Genomic DNA, 24,078 nt, shown 5'->3' on the forward strand with positions numbered 1-24,078 from the left:
TTCCATCTAGTCAAGGCTATGGTTTTTCCAGTAGTCATGTATGGATAAGAGAGTTGGACTATAAATGAAGCTGAGCACTGAAGAATTGATGCTTTTGAACTGTGGTGTTGGAGAAGATTCTTGCGAGTCCCTTGGACTGCAAGGAGATCAAACCAGGCCATCCTAAAGGAGATCAGTCCTGGGTGTTCATTGGAAGGACTCATGTTGAAGCTGAAACTCCAATACTTTGGCCACCTCATGCGAAGAGCTGAATCATTGGAAAAGACCCTAATGCTGGGAAAGATTGAGGGCAGGAGGAGAAGGGGACGACAGAGAATGAGATGGTTGGATAGCATCACTGACTCAATGGACATGAGTTTGGGTAGGCTCTGGGAGTTGGTGATAGACAGGGAGGCCTGGCATGCTGCGGTTCATAGGGTTGCAAAGAGTCAGACATGACTGAGCAACTGAACTGAACTGAACAGAAATACATTGGTTAATAAGATGGAATTCACATGCATCATAATTACAGTAGTGACATTCCAATATCTTTGCCATGTTTCATTGATTAGAAGCAGATAATGGGAAAACACTGTATAAGATCATGAATATCAGTAAGCAGGAGTCATCTTTGAGTCTGTTCACTAGAGTGGACATCTGTGAACTTTCTTATTCATAGCTGCTGTCATCCTAGCTACAGTAAAATTACTCAGGGATATCTCAAAATAATAAAGGAATTTTCTTTTAGGAGGATGTTATAGTGCTAAATCTTTATGCACCTGATAACATAGCTTTAAGCTGAAACTCACAATTCTTATAAACAACAGAATGGCTAAATTATGGCATAGTCACACAATGAAGTACTACAATGCAATGAGATTGAACAAACTCCAATGTGGTATACTTCAAAACGTTTCTAAAAACCTATCTACAATACTTACATGTCTGTTTTTATATAGAAATGAGAGAACAAAAACATTGACTTTATATGAAACAGAAAAACAGACAAAAATTACACATATTTTTATTGCTAAAGTTATGGACTACCATGAATATTTATGTTTTGTGACACCAAATAACTTCATAAGAACAGCAGATTCAAAACATAACAGCTAAAAGTACACCAGAATAAAACCAATTTAAATTTTAATTACTAGGAAAAATTTTAAATACTTTTAAACTTTTGGTTTAACAAATAGAAAAAAGAATGTTTCTTCACACATTGTCAAGCAAAACATACAAATAGAAAAGATAAAACATAGAGAATATAGTAAATAATTATAAAACAAAATTCCATGTAATAAAAAACAAAATATTGTCAGACTTTCATTTAACTAAGAAATAAATGTTGAAATTTATACTCTAAAAATAGAGCATATTTATATCTTCCACTTAATGTGAGATTTAATTTTATAGCAAAACCACAAAGAAAATGTATGTCTAACATTTGAGCAGTATATAGGAGAAATTAAGTTGCATCCATAGACAAATATTTATAATATTATTGACATATGTAATCATGAGCCCTTTAAAGGTGAAAATTATAGCTTCTTTATTAGTAGTTACCATGATATAATTATTGGTATTTACATTTATCTTTTAAATCTTTTTCATATGATTTAAAGCTATAAAAGAGTACATTTTAATCCATTATTTACTTAGTTTAATAATAGGTGGAGAAGAATAAACATAAGCAGTATAAGAAGAAATGGAGGAGGAGGAATTGTGCTATGACAACCGATGCCAATAAATGTCACTGATGGGTACCCACACTAGGTCAGGCACTGCAGCTTATGTGTGTGAAAGTAATTAGTGAAAGTGTTAGTCAGTCAATTGTGTCCCAGTCTTTGTGACCCTGTGGACTGTAGCCTGCCAGGCTCCTCTGTCCATGGAACTCTCTTGGCAAGAATACTGGAGTGGGCAGCCACTCCCTTCTCCAGGGGATCTTTCCAACCTGAGGATCAAACTCAGGTCTCCTGAATTGCAGGCAGATTTTTTACTGTCTGAGTGACCAGGGAAACCCCCAGTATAATTAAGGTCCCCCTGAAATGAGAAGAGAATGCCATAAGAATATGTTCAAATAAATATGCAGAAACTGTTAAATATCACTAGCAACATAAAAATAAATACTAATATTTAACTACAAATTAGAACAAACTGCCTAATATTTCTATTTCTGTGAAAAATGATTTGGGGATTTTGATAAGAATTGCTTTGAATAATCTGTATATTTCTTTTGTAGTATGGTCATTTTAACAATGTTAATTATTTCAATCTGTGAACTCAGGATATCTTGTATATATGTCCTCTTCACTTTCTTTCATCAATATCTTATAGTTTTCAGTGTATAGTTTTCATCTCCTTGGCCAAACTAATTCCAAGGTATTTTCTTTTATTTATGATGCAGTAGTAAATGGAACTGTTTTCTTAATTTCTCTCTCTGATATTTCATTATTATTATATATGCATGCAAAATATTTTTATATAATGACTTAATCTTGCAACTTTACTGAATTCATCTCCTAATAGTTTTTTGCTGGAGTTTTTCTATATATAATATGTTATCAGGATAATGCTGGCCTGGGAGTTTGGAACTGCTCCCTTTCCTTCTAATATTTGGAAGAGTTTGAGAAGAATTGGTATTAATTATTTTCTAATGTTTGGTATAATTCATCAGTGAAGTCCTCTGGTTCTGGGCTTCAGTTTGTTGTGATATTTTGATGACCAATTTAATTCCCTTACTGGTAATCAGTCTACTCAGATCTATTTCCTTATAATTGTCTTGATAGGTTATATGTATCTAGAAATATACCTATTACTCCTAGACTGTCCAGTTTGTTGTATAAAATTGTTCATACCTGTCTCTGATGATCCTCTGTATTTCTTTAGTGTCAGTTGTAATGTCTCCCCTTTCATTTCTGATTTTGAGTCTTATCTTTTTCTTTTGATGAGCTTAGTCAAAAGTTTGCCAATTTTATTTTTGCAGGAACTGGCTCTTAGTTTCATTGAACTTTTAATGGTCTTTTAAAAAAAATTTACACTGTGATCTTTATTTACCTGATTAGTAAAGTTTACAGTTACCTTTAAATTTTCTGCCCTATCCTCACTCTGTTCTCCCTCTAGGATCCCTATGGTGCAAACATTGTTTCATTTGATATTGATCCCTTAGCCCCTTAAGCTATTTTCACTCTTTTATTTTTTTCTTTTTGCTTCTCTGATTAGATAAGTTCCCTGATTAGTTAGTTTACAATGTTGATTTAGTTTCTGTTGTACAGCAAAGTGAATCAGTTATGCATATAGACATATCCACTCTTTTTCAGATTTCCTTCCCAGTTAGGTCAACACAGAGCATTGAGTAGAATTCCCTGTGTTACACAGTAATTTCTCATTAGTTATATATTTTATATATTGTTCTTGTTGCTTAGTCACTAAGTTGCATCCAACTCTTTTGCCACCTCATGAACTGTAGCCTGCCAGGTTCCTATGTCCATGGGATTTCCCAGGCAGGAATACTTGAATGGGTCACCATTTCTAGCTCCAGGGGATCTTCCCAATCAGGGACTGAACACACATCTCCTGCATTTTATATATAAGTAGTATGAAGTGAAGTGAAATTTGCTCAGTCGTGTCCAACTCTGTGACCCCACTGGGCTATACAGTCCATGGAATTCTCTAGGCCAGAATACTGGAGTGGGTAGCTTTTTCTTTCTCCAGGGGATCTTCCCAACCCAGGGATCAAACCCAGGTCTCCTACATTGCAGGTGGATTCTTTACCAGTAGTCTATATGTGTCAATTCCAATCTCCCAATTTGTCACACACCAATCTCCCAATTTGTCACACACCTCTTTCTCCCTTTGGTAACCATAAGTTTGTTTTCTATACCTGTGATTGTATTACTGCTTTGCAAATAAGTTAATCTGTACTCGGAGAAGGCAATGGCACCCCACTCTAGTACTCTTGCCTGGAAAATATCATGGATGGAGGAGCCTGGTAGGCTGCAGTCCATGCGGTCATTCCTCATATAAGAAATATTGAATAATATTTGTATTTCTCACTCACTTCACTCTATATGACAATCTCTAGATCCATCCACATTGCTTCAAATGTCCTTATTTCATTCTTTTTTTATGGCTGAGTGATATTCCATTGGATCATTGTACAGCATCTTCTTTATTCCTACAATGATGGACGTTTAGGTTACTTTCATGTCCTGGCTATTGTAAGCAGTGTTGCAATGATCATTGTGGTTCATGTATCTTTTCGAATTATGGTTTTCTCTGGATATACGTCTAAGAGTGGGATTGCTGGGTCATAGGGTGGCTCTGTTTTCAGTTGTTTAAGGTACCTCCATGCTACTCTCCAATAGCGGCTTAATGAATTTACATTCCCACCAACAGTGTAGGAGAGTTCCCTTTTGTCCTTTTCCTTTCCAGCATTTATTTTTTATAGATTTTTTTAGTCATGGGTATTCTGATAGGTGTGAGGTAGTAGCTCTTTGTAGTTTGATTTGCATTACTCTAATAAATGATGATGTTATTCATAATTTCATGTTTTTGGCCATTTGTATATCTTTTATGGAGAAATGTGTATTTCAGTGTTCTGCCCATTTTTTGATTTTTTAATATTGAGTTGCATGAGTTGTTTGTATATTTTGGAGATTAACCCCTTCTTAATTGCTTTGCAAATACTTTCCCCCATCTTGAGAGTGGTCTTTTCATTTTGCTCATGGTTTCCTTTGTTGTACAAAAGGTTTTAAGTTTAATTATGCTACATTTATTTTTGTTTCTATTTTCATTATTCTAGGCAGTGGATACGGAAAAGGCAATGGCACCCCACTCCAGTGCTCTTGCCTGGAAAATCCCATGGACGGAGGAGCCTGGTGGGCTGCAGTCCATGGGGTCGGCGAAGAGTCAGACACAACTGAGAGACTTCACTTTCACTTTTCACTTTCATGCATTGGAGAAGGAAATGGCAACCCACTCCAGTGTTCTTGCCTGGAGAATCCCAGGGACGGCAGAGCCTGGTGGGCTGCCGTCTATGGGGTCGCACAGAGTCGGACACGACTGACGCAACTTAGCAGCAGCAGGCAGTGGGTCAAAAAAGATCTTGCTGTGATTTATGTCAAAGTGTGTTATGCCTGCTTGCTTCTAAGAGTTTTATAGTATCCAGCATTAAATTTAGATCTTTATTAGATTTTAAACTTATTCCTGTGTATGGTGTTAAAGAGTGTTCGAATTTTATTCTTTTACATGTAGCTGTCTAGTTCTCTCAACACCACTTATTGAAGACTGTCTTCTCTCAATTATATATTCTTGCTTTCTTTGCAGTATGTTAGGTGGCAATAAGTGTGTGGGCCATAAGTCTATCTCTAGACTGTCTATCCTGTCTCACTGATCTATGTTTCTACTCTTGTACCACAGCTATACTCTTTGGATTATTGTAGTTTGTAGTCTGAAGTCAGGGAGCCTGAATGCTAAGGCATTCAGTCCTTTCATTCACTCCTTTCTTAAGATGCTTTGGCTATTCAGGGTCTTTTGTGCTTCCATTCAAATTGGAAAAATTTTGTTCTAATTCTGTGGGGGAAAAAAATGCCTTTAGTAATTTGATAGAGATTGTATTGAATCTGTAGATAGTTTTGGGTAGTACAGTCATTTTCACAATATTGATTCTTCCAATCCAAGAACATGGTAGATCTTACCATCTGTTTGTGTTGTCTTTGATTTCATTCATCAGTATCTTACAGTTTTCAGAGTATAGCTCTTTTGTCTCCTTCAGTTCAGTTGCTCAGTCATGTCCAACTCTGTGTGACCCCATGGACTGCAGCATCTGCCTGGTATTCCCATCTCTTTAAGAATTTTCCCCAGTTTGTTGCAATCTACACAGTCAAGGTTTTGGAATAATTAATAAAGAAAGGTAGATGTTTTCTGAAATTCTTTTTCTCCTTAGGTGGGATTATTCCTAGGTATTTTATTCTTTTGGGTGCCATGGTAAATGGGATTCTTTCCATGTTTTCTCTTTCTGATATTTTGTTGTTAGTGTACAGGAATGCAAGAGATTTCTGTGTATTAATTTTCTATCCTACAACTTTACCAGCTTTATTAATGCACTCTAGCATTTTTCTGGTAGCATCTTTAGGATTTCCTATGTATATATTTGTGTCATCTGCAAACAGTGAGATTTTTACTTTTTCTACTTCTTTTACAATTTGGGTTACTAGCTATGGCTAGGACTTCTGAAACTATATTGAATAAAAGTGGTGAAAGCGGACATGCTTGTCTTGTTCCTAATTTTAGAGGAAATGTTTTCAGCTTTTCACCATTATGATGCTAGTGTAAATTTATCATATATGGTCTTTATTATATTGAGGTATAGTCTATCTATAACCATTTTAGGGTTTTATATATATATATATATATATAATATATAATATATATATATATATAAACCATTGGAGGGTTTTCTTTTTATCATAAATTGGTATCAAACTTCATCAAAAGCTTTTTCTGCATCTATTGAGATGATCATGTGGTTTTTATTCTTCAACTTGTCAACTTGTATTACCCTGATTGTTCGTATATATTAACGAATCCCTGCATTCCTGGTATAAATCTCACTTGAACATGCTATATGGTCCTTTTAATGTGTTGCTAAATTTTATTTGCTAGCATTTTGTTGAGGGTTTTTGCATCTATGTTCATGAGAACTCTCACTCCCATGGGAGAACCTCTGTGATACAATTTTTATTCCCGTCTGTGGGTCGCCCATCTGCCAACCATTGTGAAAGCACCCATCCTATCATCTTGTTGTGGTTTCATCTTTGCCTTTGGATGTAGAACATCTTTATTGGTAGTTTCCAGTCTTTTTACTGATGGTTGTTCAGCAGCTAGTTGTGATTTTGTTTTCGTGAGTGGAGGTAGGCTCAAGTTCTACTCTGCCATCTTATCACCCTTCCTCTCTTCTTTGGTACTCTCAGATTTTCTTTGCTAACCAACTTATGCAGAAGAATGGATGAACTGTTTAATGACCATTATTTTAAACTTTTTGTCAGCTAATAACTTCTGTTTCATTGTTTTTTCTCTAAAATTTTATTATTTAGTTTGGAACACATTCCTCTATTTACTTTTCTTGACTGTATGTGGCTTACATGCATTAGTTAAAAGAGCCACCTCTCCTAATTGTGAACAAGTGGTTTCATGTAGGATATGAACTTTACCTTTCAGTGGTGCCCTAGCTCTTGGTTGTCTTCCTAAAGGTCCATCCTAAATGGAATCAGTCCTGAATATTCATTGGAAGGACTGATGCTGAAGCTGAAACTCCAATACTTTGGCCACCTGATGCAAAGAACTGACTCATTGGAAAAGACCCTGATGCTGGGAAAGATTTAAGGTGGGAGGAGAAGAGGATGACAGAGGATGAGATGGTTGGATGGTATCACCAACTTGATGAACATGAGTTTGAGTAAACTCTGGGAGTTGGTGATGGACAGGGAAGCCTGGTGTGCTGCAGTCAGGCCATGGGGTTGCAAACTCGGACATGACTGAGGCACTGAACTGAACTGAATTCATTGACTCAAACACAGGTTTGCTATAAATGACTGCACAGCACCTGACTTCTTTAACATAATTTTCACTATGAAAATAATTGACAACAAAATAGGACAAACTGATTCATATCAGAAGGTACTAAAAATATCTAACATTATACTTCCAACAACACAAGAGAAAACTCTACATATGGACATCACCAGATGGTCAACACTGAAATCAGATTGATTATATTCTTTGCAGCCAAACATGGAGAAGCTCTATACAGTCAGCAAAAACAAGCCTCGGAGCTGACTGGGGCTCAGATATTGAGCTCCTTATTGGCAAATTCAGACTTATATTGAAGAAAGTAGGGAAAACCACTAGACCATTCAGGTATGACATAAATCAAATCCCTTATGATTATACAGTGGAAGTAAGAAATAGATTTAAGGGCCTAGATCTGATAGATAGAGTGCCTGATGAACTATGGACTGAGGTTCATGACATTGTACAGGAGATATGGATCAAGACCATCCCCATGGAAAAGAAATGCAAAAAAGCAAAATGGCTGTCTGGGGAGGCCTTACAAATAGCGGTGAAAAGAAGAGAAGTGAAAAGAAAAGGAGAAAAGGAAAGATATAAGCATCTGAATGCAGAGTTCCAAAGAATAGCAAGAAGAGATAAGAAAGCCTTCCTCAGTGATCAATGCAAAGAAATAGAGGAAAACAACAGAATGGGAAAGACTAGAGATCTCTTCAAGAAAATTAGAGATACCAAGGGAACATTTAATGCAAAGATGGGCTCGATAAAGGACAGAAATGGTATGGACCTAAAAGAAGCGGAAGATATTAAGAAGAGTTGGCAAGAATACACAGAAGAACTGTACAAAAAAGATCTTCACGACCAAGATAATCACGATGGTATGATCACTCACCTAGAGCCAGACATCCTGGAATGTGAAGTCAAGTGGGCCTTAGAAAGCATCACTATGAACAAAGCTAGTGGAGGTGATGGAATTCCAGATGAGCTATTTCAAATCCTGAAAGATGATGCTGTGAAAGTGCTGCACTCAATATGCCAGCAAATTTGGAAAACTCAGCAGTGGCCACAGGACTGGAAAAGGTCAGTTTTCATTCCAGTCCCAAAGAAAGGCAATGCCAAAGAATGCTCAAACTACTGCACAATTGCACTCATCTCACACGCTAGTAAAGTAATGCTCAAAATTCTCCAAGCCAGGCTTCAGCAATACGTGAACCTGACTTCCAGATATTCAAGCTGGTTTTAGAAAAGGCAGAGGAACCAGAGACCAAATTGCCAACAGCTGCTGGATCATGGAAAAAGCAAGAGAGTTCCAGAAAAACATCTATTTCTGCTTTATTGACTATGCCAAAGCCTTTGAGTGTGTGGATCACAATAAACTGTGGAAAATTCTGAAAGAGATGGGAATACCAGACCACCTGACCTGCCTCTTGAGAAATCTATGTGCAGGTCAGGAAGCAACAGTTAGAACTGGACATGGAACAACTGACTGGTTCCAAATAGGAAAAGCAGTACATGAAGGCTGTATATTGTCACCCTGCTTATTTAACTTATATGCAGAGTACATCATGAGAAATGCTGGGCTGGAAGAAGCACAAGCTGGAATCAATATTGGTGGGAGAAATATCAATAACCCCAGATATGCAGATGACACCACCCTTATGGCAGAAAGTGAAGAGGAACTCAAAAGCCTCTTGATGAAAGTGAAAGAGGTGAGTGAAAAAGTTAGCTTAAAGTTCAACATTCAGAAAACTAAATTAATGGCATCTTGTCCCATCACTTCATGGCAAAGAGATGAGGAAACAGTGGAATCAGTGTCAGACTTTATTTTGGGGGGGCTTCAAAATCACTGCAGATGGTGATTGCAGCCATGAAATTAAAAGATGCTTACTCCTTGGAAGGAAAGTTATGACCAACCTAGATAGCATATTGAAAAGCAGAGACATTATTTTGCCAACAAAGGTCCATCTAGTCAAGGCTATGGTTTTTCCAGTGGTCATGTATGGATGTGAGAGTTGGACTGTGAAGAAAGCTGAGCGCTGAACAATTGATGCTTTTGAACTGTGGTGTTGGAGAAGACTCTTGAGAGTCCCTTGGACTGCAAGGAGATCCAACCAGTCCATTCTAAAGGAGATCAGCCCTGGATGTTCTTTGGAAGGAATGATGCTAAAGCTGAAACTCCAGTACTTTGGCCACCTCATGCAAAGAGTTGACTCATTGGAAAAGACTCTGATGCTGGGAGGGATTGGGGGCAGGAGGAAAAGGAAAAGGGGACAATAGAGGATGAGATGACTGGATTGCATTCCCGACTCGATGGACATGAGTTTTGGTGAACTCCAGGAGTTGGTGATGGACAGGGAAGCCTGGTGTGCTGCAATTCATGGAGTCGCAAAGAGTCGGACACAACTGAGCGACTGAACTGAACTGATACTTGCAAGAATGAGAACATTTCAATGTCACAAAACAACAGACTTTTTTATTTGAAAGGGTTGCATTCCCATAGGTAATTGATAAATAAGTTATTTTCACAGTTAATAGTATTTCCTTCCAAAGATACATCAGTATCTTCAATATTCTTAAGTACTCTGATATTAAAAATCCTTATCTATTTGTTTGGCTACTATACTCACTTGAGGTATTGCTCATAGAATACTTTTAGAGTATTTAGCTATCAATAAGAAAATCAGGCTGAGCCTCTGAATTTCCTTTCTGATATAAAATTGTCAAGTCAGCTGGAGTAAATTTATGTCAACTAGGGTGTGCTTTTATGCTTTCAGGGAACAGAAATAAAGACATCAAGTGTTAGCTATTTAAGGTATGTGACAGAGAAGAATACTATTAGAGTTCCCTTTGACTCACTGAATGATTGCTTACAGAAAAAAGATCTGATATGTTTAGCTGCACAAAAAATAGATGAATTAGTCACATAATCTTGTTTCTAATACCTCAGACCCAAAGGTAAGACACCAGTAACATTTTAGTTAAATCAATTGAAAAAACTTCAATGGAAAACTCTGTACTTCAAGGAATACTAGTTATATTGGAGCAAATTAGATTTGCTAGTAAAAATAATAATACTTATTATAGGTAATATTTGAGTGCCTACTATCTGCAGACTTATTTGATCATTATAAAAAAAAAAAAAAGAAAGAAAGAAATCATCAAGGTAAAGGGAAGTCAGAATTTGTGCCAGGTCACACAGCTTCAAACCTGAACATATTCACTCCAAAGCTGGATCTGAAAATGGTAATCCTACCCGGAAAGCTACAAAAACAGGATTATAAAACTTGGGCATAGAATAAGATGATTTTTTTTCCCTCAGTCATATGGATTTTATATAGGGGAGTTAAAGATATAGGGACATGAGTTTGGTTGAGCCAACATTATGGTGAACCAATTATGGATTCTGGAAAATAATAAGGACCATGGAAAGCTTTCCAGCAGAGGAATAGCAAAACCTAAAAGGTGCCTTAAAGAGAAAGAAAATTAACATTTAATGTCAACTATTAAACAGCTGTTAAACTATATTGAATCACATAAGATGTGGGAGTATTGAGTTTGCTTTAGAGAAACAGCATTACTCCATGGCTTCACTCATAGATTTATAATGAGTAATGAATCCAGTTTTGGCATTTGTTAGGTATTTCATGAATAATCTGGGACTGTATAAATTATTTGGATGAACTGCTTGGGTAACCAACATATAGTGTAAATTCAAACTAATATATACTGATAACATTTTAATTTTTTTTTAAATAAATATCCTAAAAGTCCTATTGGTTTCCATTTCTATTATAACTAACATAATTCAGGCTGCTACAACCTCATGCACCAAAATGGTGCACCAGTCTCCCTGGTAGTCTCTAATTTTCAATTTACTATTTATCTCTGCAACTAAAAGTCACACCATTCTCCTTAAAAATTTTCAGTGACTCTTAATAACAGTGTAATTTCAAACTTGTCAGTCTGGCATTTAAAACTTCCAAAGTGTCCCTCAACTTGTCTATTTAATTTATCTCTAATTACTATGTCATTGCTAGTTTATTCAATAAAGATGGTTATCTTGCTTTCACTCCACAGAAAGGGAAGAAGGATAAAATTCAGGAATATACATGAGTTTGTTTGTCAGATATTTAACTTCTTGAACCACAGTTTGCCATTTTGTTAAAACAGGTTTTTCATACCTCACTCAACAAGCTATTATAAGGATTAAAATAAATTTACATGATCAAATGAAAATATACTAAAAAACATGAATTTTTCCATCAAACACTGCTGTGTTCCAGGCTTTGGACTAGGCATTGTAGCTGCGATGACAACATTCCAGAGGCCAATCTATTAAAAGAAATAAGGACTGATGTTAGAATTTGAGATAATGTAATGATTATACCCATTTTCCTCTTCTAAACTCAAAACAAATTCAGATATAAAGAGATCAATGTATTAATTTTGTTACTAATAAAACAAGCCCAAAGACCAGTCCAACCATCCTCTCTACCTATAGGAATAAACACCAGATGACTATCCTATCTGAGGAAAATTTTGCTTCTGGAAAGCAGACATATTTGTCCAAGAAAGCTGCCTTCCATTATTGTGTGATGAACTATCCAGTCCTAGTGAGTATTACATGCAACCTAGGTATTAAAGCAGGGGATATTTCACTGTTAGGTTTAAATTCCTAGCAGAATCCAACAAAAATAGAGTAGTAGATATTCACTGTTGATCTAAGTACTAATCTAGTTAATTTAGCCTTGTCCTAATCTATCCTTTTCTCTCCAGGAAGGAGTTAACTCCTAAGAATTACTTTCCTCTTTCCTCAGTCAGTTCAGTTCAGCTCAGTTGCTCAGTCATGTCGGACTCTTTGCAACCCCATGGACTGCAGCACACCAGGCCTCCCTGTCCATCACCAACTCCCAGAGTTTGTTCAAAATCATGTCCATTGAGTCCGTGATGCCATCCAACCATCTCATCCTCTTGCCTCAGTTCAGTTCAGTCGCTCAGTCATGTCCGACTCTTTGCGAACCCATGAATCACAGCACGCCAGGCCTCCCTGTCCATCACCAACTCCCAGAGTTCACTCAGACTCACGTCCATCGAGTCAGTGATGCCATCCAGCCGTCTCATCCTCTGTCGTCCCTTTCTCCTCCTGCTCCCAATCCCTCCCAGCATCAGAGTCTTTTCTAATGAGTCAGCTCTTCTCATGAGATGGCCAAAATACTGGAGTTTCAGCTTTAGCATCATTCCTTCCAAAGAACATCCAGGACCGATCTCCTTTAGAATGGACTTGTTGGATCTCCTTGCAGTCCAAGGGACTCTCAAGAGTCTTCTCCAACACCACAGTTCAAAAGCATCAATTGGCAAAACTAATACAATTATGTAAAGTTTAAAAATAAAATAAAATTTAAAAAAAAGCATCAATTGTTCAGCACTCAGCTTTCTTCACAGTCCAACTCTCACATCCATACATGACCACTGGAAAAACCATAGCCTTGACTAGATGGACCTTTGTTGGCAAAGTAATGTCTCTGCTTTTCAATATGCTATCTAGGTTGGTCATAACTTTCCTTCCAAGGAGTAAGCATCTTTTAATTTCATGGCTGCAGTCACCATCTGCAGTGATTTTGGAGCCCAGAAAAATAAAGTCTGACACTGTTTCCACTGTTTCCCCATCTATTTCCCATGAAGTGATGGGACAAGATGCCATGATCTTCGTTTTCTGAATGTTAAGTTTTAAGCCAACTTTTTCACTCTCCTCTTTCACCTTCATCAGAGGCTTTTTAGTTCCTCTTCACTTTCTGCCATAAGGGTGGTATCATCTGCATATCTGAGGTTAATGATATTTCTCCCTGCAATCATAATCACAGCTTGTGCTTCTTCCAGCCCAGAGTTTCTCATGATGTACTCTGCATATAAGTTAAGTAAGCAGGTTGACAATATACAGCCTTGAGGTAGTCCTTTTCCTATTTGGAACCAGTCTGTTGTTCCATGTCCAGTTCTAACTGTTGCTTCCTGACCTGCATACAAATTTCTCAAGAGGCAGGTCAGGTGGTCTGGTATTCCCATCTCTTTCAGAATTTCCCACAGTTTATTGTGATCCACACAGTCAAAGGCTTTGGCATAGTCAATAAAGTAGAAATAGATGTTTTTCTGGAACTCTCTTGCTTTTTCCATGATCCAGCGGATGTTGGCAATTTCAAACAACTGTCTTTAAGTCCATAGGATAGTCTGTTTACTTCCTGATATTTATCCTCTGATATGGGCATTAATACAATAATCTTATAATTTGCTTTATTCTTTGGCCTCTTTTACACATCTATTGAAATTTCTTGGCATATACCAGAAAACATAGAAAATCTTATCAACTGTATAAATTGCTCCAAAATGCAGTTTTACACTGCCCACTTCCCTGTCTTTCAAGTATTTAGGCCAAAATTTATTTCCTAAATCTAAGTCCTTTCCCTAAGGACTTTCTATATAATAAATTTCCCATTTCAATCTCTGGCTATCATGGAAGCAATATGGTTTGGTATTTGCTTTAAGTCCTCTATAATTGTGTGATAACTACATCACTTGTCTTCCAAAGAGGGACCCTTCTAAGAGTAAGTAAGAAGGTATGTAAGAAAGACTTCACTTTCAATTTTCACTTTCATGCATTGGAGAAGGAAACAGCAACCCACTCCGGTGTTCTTGCCTGGAGAATCTCAGGGATGGGGGAGCCTGGTGGGCTGCCGTCTATGGGGTTGCACAGAGTCGGACACGACTAAAGTGACTTAGCAGCAGCAGCAGCAGCAAGAAAGAGAATACGACAAGACAGTCCCAAACTGGGATACATGATTGTCCTCCCTAAAACTGACTGTAAGTCTCTCAAGTCCCATTTAGCTCCTGTACAGACAAACTGCATATCTATATATCCATTTCAATTATTCTTATTGTGTACTATGCTATTTATATTTCATTTGACAGCCTCCTAGAAGTCCCACCTATAAAGGAAATGGTGAACTATCTAATATTACCACAGAGACATGTTTCTTTATATGATATTTAATTGAAATCTCTCCCAGTTTCCCAGGACTTAATGATTCTGGATGCCCAAGAAATGGGTATGACATATCTTCAACATCTAATCATTTGTTTGTTGCACAAACCTATGATGATTTTAAAATCAACACAATTAGACCGCTAAAAATTATTAGACTAAGAGGACCTCACAAATCAATTCCCACCATATTCAAGTTTGCCAACAAAGGTCTGTCTAGTCAAAGCTATGGTTTTTCCAGTAGTCATGTACAGATGTGAGAGTTGGACCATAACGAAAGCTGAGTACTGAAGAATTGATGCATCCATGGGGTTGCAAGATCAGACATGACTGAGTGACTGAACTGAACTGATAAGATAGATACCGCAGGCCTAGCAAAGTGCCAGCACCCTAGGTCTGGTCTGCTTTCTGTATCATTGTGTGGACACTTCAACAACCTGGGTCCACTTATTACATATGGGTATTTTGATACTTATTTCAGTACTACAGGATTCTTAGCTGCTTGAATTGGTATATGCATAACCAAATATAAATATATACACAGATTTTCCACTGCATTGAGGGTCAGTGTCTCAACCCTCATATTGTTCAATTGTCAGTTGTATAACAGATAATTATATTCACAATATTTATAGCTTTAAAACATGGATCAGTCAGTTTAGTTCAGCCCTCTCCGACTATCTGGGACCCCATGGACTGTAGTACACCAGGCATCCCTGTCCATCACCAATTCCCAGAGCTTGCTGAAGCTCATGTCCATCGAGTCAGTGATGCCATCCAATCATCTCATCCTCTGCTGTCCACTTCTCCTCTCACCTTCAATCTTTCCCAACATCAAGGTCTTTTCCAATGAGTCAGGACTTCGCATCAGGTGGCCAAAGTATTCCAGTTTCAGCTTCAGCAGCAGTCCTTCCCAATGAATATTCAAGTTTGATTCCCTTTAGAATAGACTCGTAGGATCTATTGCAGTCTAAGGGACTCTCAAGTGTCTTCTCCAACATCACAGTTCAAAAGCATCAATTCTCAGCTTTCTTCATAGTCCAACTCTCACATCCATACCTGACTATTGGAAAAACCATAGCTTTGACTAGATGGACCTTTGTTGGCAAAGAAATAGCTGTGCTTTTTACTATGCTGTCTAGGTTGGCCATAACCTTTCTTCCAAGGAGGAAGCATCTTTTAAATTCATGGCTGCAATCACCATCTGCAGTGATTTTGGAGCCCAAGGAAAGAAAGTGTCTAACTTTCCACTGTTTCCTCATCTATTTGCCATGATGGGACCAGATGCCATGATCTTACTTTTCTGAATGTTGAGTTTTAAGCCAACTTTTTCACTCTCCTCTTTCACTTTCATCATGAAGCTCTTTAGTTCTTCTTCCCTTTCTGCCATAAGGGTGGTGTCATCTGCCTATCTGAGGTTATTGATATTTCTCCCTGCAATCTTGATTACAGCTTGTGCTTCATCCAGCCTGGCATTTCACATGATGTACTCTGTATATAAGTTAAATTGTCACCCTGTTTATAAGGGTGACAATATACAGCCTTGACATACTCCTTTTCCTATTTGGAACCAGTCTATTGTTCCATGTCCAGTTCTAAATATTGCTTCTTACCTGCATACAGATTTCTCAGAAGGCAGGTCAGGTGGTCTGGTATTCCCACCTCTTGAAGACTTTTCTACACTTTGTTGTGATCCACACAGTCAAAGGATTTGGCGTAGTCAATAAAGCAGAAGTAGATAATTTTCTGGAATTATCTTGCTTTTTTGATGACCCAATGGATGTTGGCAATTTGATCTCTGGTTCCTCTGCCTTATCTAAATCCAGCTTGAACATTGGAAGTCCATGGTTCATGTACTATTGAAGCCTGGCTTGGAATATTTTGAGCATTACTAGCTTGTGAGATGAGTGCAATTGTGCAGTAGTTTGAACATTCTTTGTCATTGCCTTTATTTGGAATTGGAATGAAAACTGACCTTTTCCAGTCCTGGGCCACTGCTGAGTTTTCCAAATTTGCTGGTATAATGAATGCAGCACTTTAGCAGCAGCATCTTTTAGGATTTGAAATAGCTCATCTGAAATTCAATCACCTCCACTAGCTTTGTTCATAGTGATGCTTCCTAAGGCCCACTTGACTTCACATTCCAGGATGTCTGGCTCTAGATGAGTGATCACACAATTGTGGATATATGTGTTAAGAAGATCTTTTTTTTTTTTGTATATTTCTTCTGTGTAGTCTTGCCACCTCTTCTTAATATCTTCTGCTTTTTTTAGGTCCCTACAATTTCTGTCCTTTATTGAGCCCATCTTTGCACGAAATGTTCCCTTCGTATCTCTAATTTTCTTGAAGTGATCTCTAGTCTTTCCTATTCTATTGCTTTCCTCTATTTCTTTGCATTGATCACTGAGGAAGGCTTTCTTATCCATCTTTGCTATTCTTTAGAACTCTGCATTCAAATGGATATGTCTTTCTTTTTCTCCTTTGCTTTTTGCTTCTCTTCTTTTCTCAGCTATTTGTAAGACCACCTCAGACATTTTGCCTTTTTTGCATTTCTTTTCCTTGGAGATAGTCTTGATTACTGCCTCCCATAAAATATCACAAACCTCTGTCCATAGTTCTTCAGGCACTCTATCAGATCTAATCCCTTGAATCTATTTCCCACTTCCACTGTATAATTGTAAAGGATTTGATTTAGGTCAAACCTGAATGGTCTGGTAGTTTTCCCTACTTTCTTCAATTTAAGTCTGAATTTGGCAATAAGGAGTTCATGAACTGAGCCACAGTCAGCTCCCCATATTGTTTTTGCTGACATTAGAGAGCTTCTCCATCTTTGGCTGCAAAGAATATAATCAATATGATTTCAGTATTGACTATCTGGTGATGTCCATGAGTAGAGTCTTCTCTTGTTGGAAGAGGGTGTTTGCTATGACCAGTGTGTTCTCTTGGCCCCAAACACTGTTAGCCTTTTCCTGCTTCATTCTGTATTCCAAGGCCAAATTTGCCTGTTATTCCAGGTATCACTTGACTTCCTACTTTTGCACACCAGTCCCCTATAATGAAAAGGACATTTTTGGGGGGTGTTATTTCTAGAAGATTGTGTAGGTCTTCATAGAACCATTCATCTTCGCTTCTTCAGCATTACTGGTCGGGGCATAGACTTGTATTACTGTGATATTGAATGGTTTGCCTTTAAACAAATAGAGATCATTGTACTGTTTTTGAGATTGCATCCAAGTACTGCATTCAGACTCATTTGTTGACTATGATGGCTACTCCATTTATTCTAAGGGATTCTTGGCCACAGTAGTAGATCTAGTGGTCATCTGAGTTAAATTCCAGTCCATTTTAGTTCACTGATTCCTACAATTTTGGCGTTCACTCTTGCCATCTCCTGTTTGACCACTTTCAATTTGCCTTTATTCATTGACCTATCATTCCAGGCTCCTATGCAGTATTTCTCTTTACAGCATCAGACTTTACTTCCATCACTAGTCACATCCACAATTGGGTGTGGTTTTTTTCTTTGGCTCTATGTCTTCATTCTTTCTGGAGCTATTTCTCCACTGATCTCCAGTAGCACATTGGATACATACTGACCTGGAGAGTTCATCTTCCAGTGTCCTATCTTTTTGCCTTTTCATACTCTTTCATGTTTTTCTCAAGGCAAGAATACTGAAGTAGTTTGCCATCCCTTCTCCAGTGGACCACGTTTTGTCAGAACTCTCCACCATGTCCCGTCCATCTTGGGTGGCCCTACACAGCATGGCTTATAGCTTCATTGAGTTAGACAAGGCTGTGGTCCATGTGATCAGTTTGGTTAGTTTCTATAAATGTGGTTTGCATTTTGTCTGCCCTCTGATGGAGAAGGATAAGAGGCTTATAGAAGCTTCCTGATGGGACAGACTGATTGAAGGGAAACTGGGTCTTGTTCTGATGGATGGGGCCATGCTTAGTTCAGTTCTGTTCAGTTCAGTCGCTCAGTCATGTCCGACTCTTTGCAACCCCATGAATCTCAGAACAGCAGGCCTCCCTGTCCATCACCAACTCCCAGAGTTCACTCAGACTCACGTCCATCGAGTCAGTGATGCCATCCAGCCATCTCATCCTCTGTCGTCCCCTTCTCCTCCTGCCCCCAATCCCTCCCAGCATCAGAGTCTTTTCCAATGAGTCAACTCTTCGCATGAGGTGGCCAAAGTACTGGAGTTTCAGCTTTAGCATCATTCCTTCCAAAGAAATCCCAGGGCTGATCTCCATGCTCAGTAAATCTTTAATCCAATTTTCTGTTGATGGATGGGGCTGTGTTCCCTCCCTGTTGTTTGACTTGAGGCCAAATTATGGCGGAGTTAATGATTTTAGTGGCGACCTCCTTCACAATGCCCCACGCTGCACTCAGTGCCCCTGACCCTGCAGCAGGCCACCACCGACCCACACCTTTGCCAGAGACTCCTGGACACTCATGGGCAAGTCTGGGCCAGTCTCTCATTGGGCCACTGCTCCTTTGTCCTGGGTCCTGGTGCATACAAGGTTTTGTTTGTGCCCTCCAAGAGACCATTTCCCCAGTCCTGTGTACGTTCTGGTGGCTCAATGGTGGGGTTACCTCCTCCAAGCAGGCTTATGCCATACCCAGGTCTGTTGCTTCCCAGAGCCTCTGCCTTTGCAGCAGGCCACTTCTGGCCCGTACCTCTGCAGGAAACACTCGAACACAGTTCTAGCTTAGCCTCTGTGGGGGTCTCTGGGTCCTGGTGTGCACAAGCTTTGTTTGAGCCCTCTGAGCATCTCTGGTGGGTATGGGCTTTCTTTCTAAATGTGATTTCACCCCTCATACCTTCTTGCTGGGGCTTCTCCTTTGCCCCTGGACATGGGGTATCTTTTTTGGTGAGACCCAACATTCTCCTATCAACAGTTGTTCAGCAGCAAGTTGTAATTTTTGAGTTCTTGCAGGAGAATATGAGCACACATCCTTCTACTGCGCCATCTTGTAGTCCATCATTTACTCCCCAAATAGTGCTCTGACCTCATCCAAGCATTCATAACCGTCTTCAGTTTCCCAAGGCCTCTGAATTCCATCATTTTATCCCTCTTGCCTTGGAAGGCGTGCTCATCTTTTGGGTCCCTCTGATCTATATTCCCACTCTCTTCTTAGAAACTTGGCCATGCTTACATTCTTAATTTCTACTCAAAGGTGAAAGTGTTAGTCACTCAATTGTGTCTGACTCTGAGACCAGATGGATTATAGCCTGTCAGGCTCCTCTGTCCATGGAATTCTCCAGGCAAGTGGGTAGCCATTCCCTTCTCCTGGGAATCTTCCTGACCCAGGGATCAAACCCAGGTCTCCCTCATTTTAGGCAGATTCTTTATCATCTTAGCCATCAGGGAAGCCCTAATTTCTATTTCTCAACCCATAAATATTATTCCAACATATGTTTCCAAATTTAACCATATAGAGTTGGTAAAAGTAAGCGATTTAAAATGAGTTCTGCATTACCTGAGAGTATTCATTTTGAGCAACATTAGAAGACAGTTTCACTTTGGTTAACTACTCAAGCATCAACAAGAAATGCACATCACATATAAAATGTGAACACAGCTCCCCAGTGCATCCCCAGGTCCTTATAGAAATGTGCCAAAGTCTAACGGTAAATGATCTGACTCTGAGTAAACAGCCGGATCAGAAGTATGAAGAATACAGTCACAACTTCTTACACCATTACACCAGGTGATTGCCTTTTACTTCTAATGCCTTATGAGGTCAACACCTCGTCTGGCCATGAACTACCACTCATTGTTCAAAAACATCTTACCTCTCCTGGGTAGTTACTTCATCTAGAGGATATTCCCTCATTCCAAAATCTAGCCCAGCATTTATTTCTACTAATCATGGCCTTACCCATTTCCCCTTTAGTTTTACATCATGCATTCATAACCTCTCTTAGGTTTCTATTTTTTTTTTAATTTTTATTAGAGTATAGTTGCTTTACAATGTTGTATTAATTTCTGTGGCATAGTGAAGTGAAATCAGCTTCACATATACATACATCCCCTCTTTTTTGGATTCCCTTCCCATTTAGGTCACCACAGAGCACTGAGTAAGGTTTCCTGAGCTATACTGTAGGCTCTCACTAGTTACCTATTTTATATATAGTATCAATCCCAATTCACTCCAACTCCTCCCTTTCCCACTTGGTGTCCACAACTTTGTTCTCTACATCTGTGTCTCTATTTCTGTTTTGCAAATAACATAATCTCTAGCATATATATATATATATATATATATATATATATATTCCACATATATATGTTAATATACAGTATTTTTCTATTTCTGACTTACTTCACTCTATATGATAGTCTCTAGGTCCATCCATATTTCTACAAACCCTGTTCCTTTATTATGGCTGAGTAACATTCCATTGTATAAATAGACATGTGCCACATCTTCTTTATACATTTCTCTGATGGACATTTAGGTTTCTTCCATGTCCTGGGTATTATAAATAGTGCTGCAATGAACACTGGGGTACATGTGTCTTTTCGAATTATGGTTTTCTCCAGGTATACACCTAGGAGTGGGATTGCAGGCTTATATGGTAGCTCTATTTTAGGTGTTTAAGGAACCTCTGTACTGTTTTCCAATTCCATACACTTCGCAGAACTTTTTCCTCCTTGGCACAAGCAACATCTGAATTTCAATGACTAAGTCACCTTGAAACTCAATAATTCTTTCAGTATGTTAAGTCCAAATTTTCTGTACTCATATTCAGGGCTTCCCTGGTGGCTCAGCTGGTAAAGAGTCCTCCTGCAATGCAAGAGACCTGGGTTCATTCCCTGGGTTGGGAAGATCCCCTGGAGAAGGGAACAGCTACCCACTCCAGTATTCTGGTCTGAAGAATTCCATGAACTGAATAGTCCACAGGGTCACAAAGAGTCCAACATGACTGAGCAACTTTCACATATTCTATAGATGTCCCAGTCTTCAAACTGTTTCTTATGAATCTTCTATTTAAAATTTGATACAGTAAACGTGAATTTTGGAGGCCTTTAGTGTTCTTCTGGGTTGTTTATTCCAGGCTTCCCATGTGATCTCCCCTTTCTTATTTGTCAGATCTCTGAGTTATCATTGACTTCCCTATCTGAACAATAATTAAAAGTACTTCTTTCTAATGATAAGACAATATAGGAGTTACTATCCAAAATGTATAAATAGCCCATAAAACTCAATATCAAAAAAAAACATCCCACTTAAACAATGGGCAGAAGACCTGAATATTTTTCCAAAGAGGACATACCTATAGTCAACAGTCACATGAAAAGATACTCTTCATAGCTAATCATCAGAGGAATGAAAACCAAAACCACGTTAGATACCATCTCAGACCAGTCAGAATGGCTAGCATCAAAAAGAACACAAATATCAAATGTTGGCAAGGATGTGTAGAAAAGGGAACCCCTTGTGCACCATTGGTGGGAATGTAAATTGGTGCAGCCACTATGAAAAACAGTATGAAGAGTCTTTAAAAAACTAAAACTAGAGTTACTATCGGAGAAGGCAATGGCAACCCATTCCGGTACTCTTGCATGAAAAATCCCATGGACGGAAGAGCCTGGTAGGCTGCGGTCCATGGGGTCGCTAAGAGTCGGACACGACTGAGCGACTTCACTTTCACTTTTCACTTTCATGCCTTGGAGCAGGAAATGGCAACCCACTCCAGTGTTCTTGCCTGGAGAATCCCAGGGACGGGGGAGCCTGGTGGGCTGCCGTCTATGGGGTCGCACAGAGTCAGACACAACTGAAGTGACTTAGCAGCAGCAGCAGCAGAGTTACTATATGACCCAGCAATCCCATTCCTGAGTACATATCTGAAGAAAACAAAACCAGTAATTTGAAAAGATACGTACACCCCAAAGTTTTTAGCAGCATTATTTACAGTGCCAATATAAGGAAGCAACCTAAGTGTCTATCAATATTTGAACAGATAAAGAAGATTGGTATATATTTATATACACACAAGGCAACACTACCAGTCATACAAAAGAATTAAGTTTTGCCATTTGGGCTTCCCTTGTAGCTCAGTTGGTAAATAATCTGTGTGCAATGCAGGAGATCCAGGTTCAGTTTCTGGGTTGGGAAGATCCCCTGCAGAAGGAAATGGTGACTTACTCCAGTATTCTTGCCTGGAGAATCTCATGGACAGAGGAGACTGGTGGGCTATAGTCCATGGGGTCGTGTGAGTCAGACACAGCTTAGTGACTAAACCACCATTTGCGACAACATGGATGAACCAGGAAGGTTTTATATTTATTGAATTAAGTCAAACAGGTAATATAAAACTAAGGCAAAATAATATAATAACAACAACAAAAAGAAACAGACTCACAGATGTAGACAACAAACTAGTGATTATCAGTGGGGAGGGGCAAGAAAGGGGCTTAAGAAGCCTAAACTACTATGAATAAAACACATAAGAGATCCACTGTATAGCACAGGGAATATAGTCAATATTTTTGTACACCTGTGGTGGATTCATGTTGATGTATGGCAAAACCAATACAATATTGTAAAGTAATTAGCCTCCAATTAAAATAAATAAATTTATATTTTAAAAAATAAATTAAAAAGAAACAAGTTCTATAATAATTTTAAATGCAGAATAATGCATAAACCATTTAAGTCACTATGTTGTATACCTTAAATTAACACAATACTTTTATACATCAACTGTGTGTGTGTGTCAAGTTGTTTCAGTCCTGTCTGACTCTTTGCAACCCTATGGACTGTAACCCACCATACTCCTCTGCCCATGCAATTTTCCAGACAAGAATATTGAAGTGGGTTGCCATGCCCATCTCCAGGGGATCTTCCCAGCCCAGGTTGGACGCCACATCTCTTGAGTTTCCTGCATTGGCAGGCAGTTTCTTTACCACTAGCACCATGTAGGAAGCCTGTAACTCAATTTAAAAATTTGAGGTACAGTTGATACCACCTGGAATCATTTGTACCTCAATTTTTTAAAAAGCATCATAAGAAATGAATCTCAAAACTTTTTAATCTTGCTAGCATTATTTCTAAAATTATATCTAGGTATCTTTTTTTAATTATGAATTTTTATTAAAACATAGGATTGATTCATTGTAAAATCTGAACTCTTCTATAAAGTTTATCAGTTTTTTTTTTCTATATTCCTCAGTTCCTCCCAAATATATTCTTTACTATTTCCAGAACAAAAACATTTGAAAAAATTATTCTAACATATGTCAGCAATTCTGGAAATCTCAACAGTGGCCACTGGACTGGAAAAGATCAGTTTTCATTCCAGTCCCAAAGAAAGGCAATGACAAAAAACTACTGTACAATTGCACTCATCTCACATGCTAGTAAAGTAATGCTCAAAATTCTCCAAGTCAGGCTTCAACAGTATGTGAACCATGAACTTCAAGATGTTCAAGGTGGATTTAGAAAAGATAGAGGAACCAGAAATCAAATTGCCTAAATCCATTGG

The 24,078-nt window shown here is 38.4% G+C and overlaps 1 long non-coding RNA gene across 2 annotated transcripts in view; it reads right to left on the bottom strand.

The window, feature by feature from the left end:
- Nucleotides 1-10,013: 10,013 nt before the first annotated feature.
- The window catches only part of LOC112584643, a 489,459-nt gene continuing 475,394 nt past the window's right edge, over nucleotides 10,014-24,078 (bottom strand). Inside the window, exon 5 of one of the 2 annotated variants that reach the window (XR_006550674.2) lies at nucleotides 10,014-11,880. This is a non-coding gene — a long non-coding RNA (uncharacterized LOC112584643). The remainder of the gene's footprint in view (nucleotides 11,881-24,078) is intronic. The other variant, XR_006550673.2, reaches the window with a different exon arrangement.

The sequence above is a fragment of the Bubalus bubalis genome, chromosome 4, assembly GCF_019923935.1.
Source record: "Bubalus bubalis isolate 160015118507 breed Murrah chromosome 4, NDDB_SH_1, whole genome shotgun sequence".
Lineage (NCBI taxonomy): Eukaryota > Metazoa > Chordata > Mammalia > Artiodactyla > Bovidae > Bubalus > Bubalus bubalis.